The following is a 6,531-nucleotide window of genomic DNA, read 5'->3' as shown; positions in this document are numbered from 1 at the left end:
ACCCTTGGGGAAGAGGGCACTGACAGATCCCACCAGAGCAGACTGCAACACCTCAAGATACCCCAGGAGATGTGTCTCCAACTCAAGGCTGGAGCCAAAGGAAGTGGGAGTGAAACCAGGCAATTGGGAGTGTCATGCTCCTACCCACGAACCTGGCAGCCACCTCAATCATTCAGCTGACTCTGCCTGACATTTACTGATTGCTCCTTTCTCACCTCCCGGTTTCCCCCAGTGTTCATGGATAGCATGCCGCTTTGATTGCTCTCCCTGGAAATAGCAGGTAGCCCCTCCCAGCCTCCCACCTGCTCTACTTCCCCCTGAGTGGCCTATAACAGTGAGAAGTTACCAGTTTCTTCTCCCGAAGCACACAGAGGTGCCTGCCCTGTAGGAAAGCTGTCTGCATCTCTGGGTGTCCTGGAGTCACTCTGAATGTTGGAAGCCTTAAGTAGAGGGGCTGAGCCCTGCTCATTACCACATCCTTGCCTTCAGACTCCTGCAGGCAGAACCAGATCTAGTTACTTTGCTTCTTGCATAAACTATCCGACAGTCTCAACCTGGTCCAGAAAGATGGAAAAAGGAACCCAATTCACAGGGTGGAATATTATTTAGCACTAAAAAGAAATGAGCTATTGAGCCATAAGCAGACTTGCAGGGAATTTAAATGCATATTACTAAGCAAAAAAATTCTAATCTGAAAAGGTTAAAACTGGCCCTGGCTGGTATAACCCAGTGGATTGAGTGCCAGCCTGCAAACCAAAAGGTTGCCGGTTCAATTCCCAGTCAGGGCACATGCTTGGGTTGCAAGCCATGTCCCCAGTAGGGGGCACGTGAGAGACAACCACACATTGATGTTTCTCTCCCTTTGTTTTTCCTTCCCTTCCCCTCTCTCTAAAAATAAATAAAATTTAAAAATCTTTTTTAAAAAAGGTTAAAATTGTATGATTCCAACTATACGGCATTCTGGAAAAGGCAAAACTGTGGAGACAATAAAAAGACAGTGGTTGCCGGAAGTCAAGGGAGGGGGTGGATAAAAAGGCAGAGCACAGAGGATTTTTACAGCAGTGGAACTACTCTGAAGGATAGCACAGTGGTGGATACATGTCATCACACATCTGTCAGACCCACAGAAAGTACAACACCAATGGGACCCCTAAGGTAAGCTATGGACTTTGGGTGCTAATGATAAATCAACGTAGGTTCGTGGATTGTAACGAATATATGACTCTGGTATGGGATATTGCTAGACTGTGTGTGTGTGTATACAGAGTACATGGAACTCTGTACTTTCCACTCCATTTTGCTATGACCCTAAAACTGCTCTAAAAATAAAGTTTATTAATTAAAAAATAATTCCTGTCCTGGCCAGTGTAGCTCAGTTGGTTGGAGTGTCATTGTCTGTAGACCGAAAGGTTGAGGGACTGATTCCTGGTCAGGGCACAAACTCAGGTTGCAGGTTTGATTTCCAGTCAGGGTGCAAGCAAAAAAGCAATTGATTAATGTTTCTCCCTTTCTCTCTCCTTCCCTCCCTTTCTCTCTCTAAAAGCAATGAAAAAAAATGTCCTCGGGCGATGATTAAAAAAAGTGCTTATCTTTTACAGATACATACAGAAAACTTTATGGACAAAATGTTATCCAATCTAGAATGTGCATCAAAATATGTTGTGGGGGAAGGGAGTACCTGAGGATTTATCATGTTATTTCTTCTATCTTTGTTTATGTTTGAAATTTTCCAGTAATAAAATGTTTTAAGAAGAGAGATAGGTCATGACTACGATTTCTTTGGACATCCACTTTGGTGAAAACAGTGGAATGAGGATTGGGGATGGAGGAGAGGGGATAGCCTGCACCTTGGAAGTATGATTTGGGCATGGACAAGGTCCAGAATAGAGGAGGCAGGAAGGGAGACACAGGACAAAGGGCAGCAGAGGAGAGCAAAAGGGAGAGAACAGAAAAGGGATCTGCGCTCACTGCTCTCCCTGACCCTCTTTCTTCCTTTTTTCTTCACTCACTCACTCCTTACTCTTCATCTCTGTGGATGGAAAGTCATCTTGGGACTTGACAATGAAGATTCCAGGCACAGGACCATGGAATGCCAATTCAGTTGGCACAGCCTGGAAGTCTGCATTTTCAACATGTCAATCATTCTCAGTGATTTTATATTCACTGAACAACCTTCTGATTTTAATGGGACTCTACTAAGAATTAAAAGACAAAAACAGCCCTGGCTGGTGTGGCTCAGTGGATTGAGTGCCAGCCTACGAACCAAAAGGTTGCCAGGTCAATTCCCAGTCAGAGCACATGCCTGGGTTGCAGGCCATGTCTCCAATGGGGGGTGCATGAGAGGCAACCACACACTTATGTTTCTCTCCCTCTCTTTCTCCTTCCCTCCCCCTCTCTCTAAAAATAAATAAAATCTTAAAAAAAAATAAAAAACAAAAGCACTTGCCACTTGCCCTAAGTGATGCTGTCATCTTGGTAGTTTTACCTTTTATTGTCAATTTTAATAAATTGCTTTCTTACTTCCCTAGTCTCCTGAAAGCCTATATTCAGAAGAATTAGGTCACCAAGATCTCATCACCCATCAGCAAACTAGTAAACTTAAGCTTTAAGACTAAGATAACAAATTGGTCCATGGAACTGAGTTGGAACTACCAGAACAGTGACCCTATGGCTGAATCACCATCACATTAGGGGTAAGTTAGACAACTCCCTTGCCCACACATTCTTGGCCACATCCCTTCCATTAGGGAAAGAATTAGAAGTTACAAACCAAGTAACCAGGATGACACCTTACTTACCTAGATCCCAGTGCCTGCTCAAGCATAATGCACGCTTAAGATGGTAAGCCCAGCCAAGTTGGGGAGAGAAGTTCTGAAATAAATGGGCAGTCTGCAGGCCCCTGGGCCCTGATGCTGGCAGGAACATTCCCAGGGACTAATTTGTTTTCTTCTGAGGTCTCTAATATAAGGAGACAAGAAAGAACTACCAGCAGCTGGTAGTCTACACTGTCCCCCAGAACAAGCTGTGAAATGTCAGACTCAAGTTGTTCAGTTCACAGCATTCTCCCTCCTTGGCTCACCCTCAGTGTCAGCCCATCCCACCAACTAAAAGAAAAAGCGACAAAGGCTTAAGGCCTTCTAGAGGGCCTCCCTGTTCCCACTTGTAATCTCTATAGTACAACATGGTTCTTTGAACCACAACTACTCAGGGCCTGCTGGCATCCATCCATTCAGGCCTACTTCCCTAGCTGGCATGACTTCCTGCATGGTTACAGAGAAAGTTGCTTCTTGTCCCTTCCAGCACCTCCCTGAAGCACAGGCTGCGGAGGAGACACCAGGTATTCAAAGGCAAGTGGGTGAGGGCCCATGAGGCCTCATAGGAAAGTCAGGAAAGTGTGAGTGCAAATCCCTCAGCAATGCACCTTGGCCAGGGTAGGGGAACGGACGGTACATTCCCTCTGCTTCCCTGAAAGGAGTGGGGAATAAATTGAGTAACGTGGTGGGGGGATCAGGAGGAAAAGCCTTGCCAATGCAAATTGGCTCAGGCCAGATAAGAAAAATATACAGCGTGCTTACAGCACTCCTCAGGTAGGAATTATAGTTTACGAGGAGAGTGAAGAGGATTCTGTCAACTGGTTCAGAGAATATGAGCGAGGGATCTGAAGAGTGACAGCGGGAAGAAGAGGGGCAAATGTCAGAGAAGGTTGGACTGGCGGCACCTACAGGCCCAGGTGAACAGGAGACAAAAGCGTGGAGTCACAGAGTTCAGGAACGAGGGGAAAGTGGGCAAGAGGCCAGAGGTAAATGGGAGAAGAGCCCGGGGATGGCGACGGAGGAAAGGAAGAGGCAGGCACAGCTCAGGCTCAGCGAAATTGGAGATTTGTGAGAAGAGTCGTCGCAGCCAAACCACTACCAACAGAGGTGCCGACAAAGACGAACCCCAAGCACCCCCGCCGAGGCAAAGCCCAGCCGCACGCAGCCCTGGAAGCCCCGCCCCAGCCCCGCGCGCAGTCCTAGTGCCGGCGTTCCTCTGTGGCGCGGCCCTTTAGTTCCGGCTGTGGCGCGCGGGCGGAAAGTTTATGCGGACGGACTGTGCCGGCGTTGGACGCCGGGTGAGTGGGGGAAGCCGGGGGCCTGGGGTTGTGTTTCGTTGCTTGTTGGACCTGTAGGAGCAGGGGTCAAGGGTGGGGAAGAACAGGGAGCCAGCGCCCGGCCTCCCCGCCACCGCGGCTGCCGCTCCGCGCGGTCTCTGCTGCGCCAGTTCCGGGGCCCTGCTCCCGGTCTCCCCCTTTCTCTAGGGCTCGGGGGTCGCGGACTCTGCATAAACACACGATTTCGGTCCCCTGCCCAGGCCTCTGGCCCCGTCTTGCCATCTCCGCATAAGAGGTTTCTAGATCCTTCTCTGTCTTTCTTTCCCTAGCACGCTTTGAGAGCGAAACTGTCGAGAATCGAATCTTTATGAATGAACTAATTGTCACCTTAAGTGAAGAATTATAATATGTACTGATGGAGGCTTGGCATTAGGTCAAACAGACGGCTAGAGTTTATTCTCAGGAGCAGACTCTTCTTGAGAAATAGACCCCTAGTTGTTTTAGGCGCTGTATGTAAACAGTAGTTATGGGAAAGTTGTAGATGTGGGGTGGGAGACTTGCGGATGAGAATCCACCCAAGTGAGAAATCCATCATGCTCTCACACAATTGCAGCACTGTGGTGGGCAGGAATTTTCTTTTATCAGGCCTAGACTGCTTGAGTGAACCATCCGTACTGCAACAGCACTCAGTTCCTTCTTTTATTCCAATACTTAAAACTTGAGTTACTAAAATGGTTTCCCGTGACTTTGCCATTGTCGAGGAGGTGTGTTCGCGGGTAGACTCAAATGCATCAGTCAGAAGAAAGCCATCTTTAGAGGTGTGTGCAGAGAGGCAACACTGCTTGCTGTGGTCACCCATTCCAGTGTTAGAGCAGATTTCATGGACCAGGAGTGCCTTCTTATACCTGATCTAAATCTGTCCTGTCTCCCAGTCTCCTTAAAAGCAAGGACAGTACTTCCTATGATCTCGACTTCCAATGACGTAAAAGCCTCTGTGCATGAATGGGACTACCATGGGAGCCACATAAACTCTGCACATGGGCGGAGGCAGAGGAGCCGCAGGTGTCTCGGCCTGAATGAGGAGAGAAGGAAATGTGTTTCTGGAGTCCAGAGTTAAAATTCATCAGGTGTTCTACCAAAGAATTAGTGTTATTATGGTAATTGGGGATGGTTCATTAGTTATCAAACATTTGTCAAGCACTTACTATGTGCTCCTTATTGTGATAGTCTCTGAGGAGACATCGGTGGCCAAAATCTGACATGGTCCCTACCCTTACTGGGCATATTATCGAATGCAGTGTAGTTGAACCAATATAGTGTAGGACTTCACTTGAACAACACAGCTAAGACCCAGAAAGAAGAGAAAAAAAGACTGATTAAATGAAATAGTACCAAGGTGATACACCTAAACCGATGCATTGGACAATAGGAGAAACGCACAGGCTTTCAGAACTTTTAACTTTGACTTAGGACACAATTTTTTTTGTTTGTTTGTTTTTTAAGGTTTTATTTATTTATTTTTAGAGATGGGAGGGGAGGGAGAAAGAGAAATATCAATGTGTGGTTGCCTCTCATGCGCCCCCTACTGGGGACCTGGCCTGCATCCCAGGCATGTGCCCTGGATTGGGAATTGAACCAGCCACCCTTTTGTTTGCTGGTCGGAGCTCAATCCTTTGAGCCACACAACAGCAAATTCGAGGGAGGACAATTACAGAAGATTACTGAGAAAAAGTGGAATGTAAGCTGATGGTCTAAAAATTAATTATAAAGAGATGCCACCAAAACAGAACACAACAGTCTAGACTTATTAAATGCAAGGCATTGTTTACATGTATGTTCTATATTATATTTATTCAATGGGACCTTAACACTGATTATGTAAAGAAGGGTTAAGTGAGAAACACAGAGTTTAAAATGGATTGTTTGCCATCGAACTCAACATCTATAATAAGGCCTGCACTCATTTTTCTTGAAGGATCCCTCCAGAACAGTGTTCTGCAGCACACACTTGAGAGAATGCTAGTACATGTAAAACATCAGGGTGGCAGTGTTCTGGGCAGGATTGGTATTTAGAGTGGTGCTGTCGAGTCATCATAGGAGCATGAATTATGTTTAATACAGAGTGTTTAAGAGAGAAGAGGGCTACACATTTTAATTTTTCCTATCAAAATAGTTAAATGTTTTGGAATTCTAAGGAGTCTGGAAAAGTTAACTTATATCTGTAGTTTAATCTTTAATGATGTTGGATACACGAGGCATTATTGTATTTGAAATGTATCTCAGGCCATTACGTACTAGAAAGGCTTTGTTACCTGACTCCAGTCCCTGGCCCTTGTTTATAACATTGTTTCCATGAACCAATATGTTCTAGTTCCTCACAGCCTTCTCACACATGGAATTTTACAATATCACACATTTGAAGTTGGAAATTGTACCAAGAC

The 6,531-nt window shown here is 46.0% G+C and overlaps 1 protein-coding gene across 1 annotated transcript in view; it reads left to right on the top strand.

Moving 5' to 3' along the window:
* The first annotated feature begins 3,462 nt into the window (after positions 1 to 3,462).
* Positions 3,463 to 6,531, top strand: part of INTS14 (integrator complex subunit 14) — a 37,514-nt gene continuing 34,445 nt past the window's right edge. The window contains exon 1 of the mRNA XM_045822864.1: positions 3,463 to 4,111. The gene's annotated coding sequence lies outside the window, so the exon portion shown is untranslated. The remainder of the gene's footprint in view (positions 4,112 to 6,531) is intronic.

The sequence above is a fragment of the Phyllostomus hastatus genome, unplaced genomic scaffold (assembly GCF_019186645.2).
Source record: "Phyllostomus hastatus isolate PE091 unplaced genomic scaffold, TTU_PhHast_1.1 phas_scaffold_501, whole genome shotgun sequence".
NCBI classification, from domain to species: domain Eukaryota; kingdom Metazoa; phylum Chordata; class Mammalia; order Chiroptera; family Phyllostomidae; genus Phyllostomus; species Phyllostomus hastatus.
This window is presented reverse-complemented; position numbering and strand designations above follow the sequence as displayed.